The following is a 3,781-nucleotide window of genomic DNA, read 5'->3' as shown; positions in this document are numbered from 1 at the left end:
TCCCAATAACTTTAATACCTTATATTCTAATAATCATCCCCCCACCCTTTTCTCTTCTTTACCACTTCAGTTGCTGAAGAACCGAGGCAGTAGCCTTCAGGATATTACCTCGGTTATAACCGAGGCCAAAAGTCTCCAACCTTTTTATCTTGCCTATATATGTCTCGGTTCGAAAACTGAAGCGTATTGCCAAAAACAATAATTGTTGTTTCCTTTCGCTGCACTAGTGGGTGGATGAGATTATATGATTCATTGGTTTTGTGTAATGTTGATTAAATATAAGGAATTGTTAGTTATGAAATGATGTTTACGTTTTTACTATCGGAAGTAGTGTATTTGATTCCTACCATAAGACCTTGAGTTAAGCAGAGTGACTTAGGAGGCTTATGAAAGTCGGCAGAGAGCAGGGTGACCATAAGGCTTTGACATAATCAGAGTACTCGTAAGTCTTATAAAAGTAGGCATAAAGTAGTCTGACCATAAGGTTTCAGAATGAAAAACATAGTATATCTATAAGGCTTAAGGAAGTAGACAGAGAGCGACCTGACCATAAGGCTTTGGGAGTAAGCATAGTATACTTGTAAGGTTTAAGGAAACGAGAAGGATGATTTTGAAATAAGTCAAAGGGTGTGTCGCAACCGGGATCAAGACGGGACGAAGAACCGAAAAACAAATGAATTTAAGAAAATATTTTGGGAGTCACCACCATAATTTATTACGGAAAAACTATGGAAAACCATAAAATAAGACTTGGTCTACAAAAATTAAATTTTAGGTTTGGGAATCGGTTACGCATAAGGAAGTTGTTAGCACCCTCCTGCGTCTGCCCAAAGGAAACAAAAATAACGTGGTTTTCCAAAATATTTAATTTTCCCCAAAAACAAAAATAAAATAAAATAAAATAAATTATTAGGAAACAAAAAAATTATGAACCCGACAAGGATTGACCTCGCTCCTACTTATATCCATTTATAATGGACAATCAGGGATCGCGTAGTTCTTTATCTAGAAAAACGTTTGTGAGTTTGCTTAAAAAAATTTATGGATTGTTTGAGATTTTTGAAAAGTGAACCCGACAAGAATTGACCATGCTCCTACATATATGATGGAGAATCGGGGATCGCGTAGTTCTGGTAAAAGAAGGTTTAGTTTAAAGTTTGAAAATATTTTAAAGTTTGAAAATTACGAGTACATTTTTATTAAGGAAAATTTATTTTATTATTTTCTTCTTCCCTTTTTCTTTACACACCATTAATTATTATTCTCTTATTATTTAATTTTAATTATTTACTTTCCCGGACGAAATTGGGTGTTGACAGGGTGGTATATTTGTAAAAAAAAATAAAAGATATATTAAAGTGAATTAATGGTATCTTAATAATGTGTATAAATTGTAATGATACATGATTGAATTATATATGATGAGTATGCTCAATGATTGTATATAATGGCTAGCTTACTCTTATTTGTTTGTGATATGATCGTATAACTCGTGTTATACGTGACCAAATAATATTGAAGATGCAGTTGGAAATGCATAGGGATAGTGAGAGACATGTTGGCAAAAACTTTCAGGGGTTTTTTTGTTAACAAAAAATTTGAATAAGAAAACTATGTTGTTTAAGACTTGTAAGTTTAAATCTGAACTTATGTTAAGTCATAAAAATTATGTTGTTTAAAGTTTGTATGTTCGAAATCATACTTTTGTTAAATCAAAATAAAGTTTTAATTATTGAGACTAGATATCAAATTTAAATTTTGTTTTACTACTCATAATTTCCTCAAAAAAATTTGGAGTGTTACAATTGATGTGTAATTTAGCTTTGAATTGCCACAAGGTGGGAAGGGAAGGGAAGAATTGTCAAATGGGGTATACTCCCTCTAATAGCATGGTTTATATAGGTTCTTTAGTCCTATTAGTAATAGATTAATGGGTTTTGTTACTCTTAATACATTATATTTATATCATAAATAATATCATATATCTAATAAATATTTTCTTCCCGATATATTAAAATATCACATGAATCTCACAGTTGATTCTTTGTTTATGAAATCTGTTAAATAATAATAATATTATAAATATAGGTATGATAGGTATACATTTTCATCAAAACTTTTTCATTTCTAAATATATTTTTCACATTTCTATTAGTTTTGAGTATTTGTTTTCAAAATGATACCTTAATAAGTGATTAAAACTTTTTCGGAATTATTTTCATTTTTTTCACTTTATTTTCTTGATTTAAAAAATTGAATTTATTAAAATCAATTAGTCTTGAAAACATATATAATTATTAAGAAATTGATAAGAAATTATCATTTTTAAAAGGAGATATGCTTGAAAACATACTTGTAACTAGGGATGGCAACGAGTCGGGTCGGACACGGATAGTACCTACCCGCAACCTGATCCAACAAAAAAATATCCACCCGCTACCCGCACGGATAATCGTGAATACCCGTAAATATTTAAAAATATATATTATTATAAATTATTAAAATAAAATTTAAATAGAATTAAAAAATATATAAAATATAATATAAACTAAATTAAATATAAATTAAAATTTAATTTTTGTTCTGGTTGAATTGGTCCGAGGGTCAGTCGTCCTTCTTTGCTTTGTTCTCTTTTCATCTTCAATCCTTCCTGAGAATGTCATCCACTCCGATGGGTTGTTGACGTGCATAAGATACTCTGAGCTCAAGATATAAAAAGGTCTAAATTTTATTATGATAGAGGAGGAAGATTGTACCTGAACATAGTGCAGTATATTTTTAGGCAATAAACCCAATAATCAATAATCAATACCGTATATTTTGTAAAGAGTAAGGCAATCTGACATATTAATACCGATTAATTGTCCATAAATGAGAATTAATTCCGATTGGTATACTTCATATAGTACAATTTTAATTAAATTTAACCTTGTAAAATATAAATTAATGTTAATTTTAATTAAATTTAACTTAATAAAATATAAATTAAATTTTTATTTTTATTTTTTGTGGGTAGCGGATATTCGCGGGTACGGATAGTATAATACCCACACCCGACCCGTTTATAAGCAGGTATTAAAATACCCGCTACCCGCGAGTTGTGGGTAGTAAATATCCGCAGGTATCAACTATCCGTCGCGGATTTTATCCACAGATATCCGCGGGCGCAGATTTTTTTGTCATCCCTATCCTCATTGCTAACACCTACACCTTCCCAATTTTTTTTAATTCCAAAATTACCCTTTTTACTTTTAACATTTACCCCTTTTTTTTTACTTTTATGTCAAAACCCTAATTACCCTACACCACCCTCTCATTTTCACTCACACACAGCTGCAGCCCCCACCCCCTATAAGCAAAACTTTGATTTTTTAATTAAATGAAAATAACACACAGGATCTTGAATTTTCATGAGACTCACAATTCCCACATACACAGTAAAGGAGAACTAACCTGGATCCATTGTGCACTTCTTCCTGTCAAAAGTTATCTCTCCTCTTACTCCTCTTTAATGCCTTCTTGATGATGTAGAAGTTGCAGGATGTTTTTCTATGTGAAAGTTACAGTTTCCTTTTGTGCTTTTCTGAGAACGTTACGTTCTCTTCTTTTCAGAAACTTAATTTTCATACAACAGTGGTCAAACTTTTCCCTCTTTTAATGATATTTTAATTAACTTTAATAAAATACCAAAATGCCCTTTTGGAGTGAGAAGAGAGGGATTAATTTTAATAACTCTAAAATAATCCCAATAACTTTAATACCTTATATTCTAATAATCATC

Source organism: Vigna radiata, chromosome 8, assembly GCF_000741045.1.
Source record: "Vigna radiata var. radiata cultivar VC1973A chromosome 8, Vradiata_ver6, whole genome shotgun sequence".
Classification (NCBI taxonomy): domain Eukaryota; kingdom Viridiplantae; phylum Streptophyta; class Magnoliopsida; order Fabales; family Fabaceae; genus Vigna; species Vigna radiata.
The sequence above is the reverse complement of the archived record's forward strand: the minus strand, read 5'-3'. Positions refer to the sequence as shown.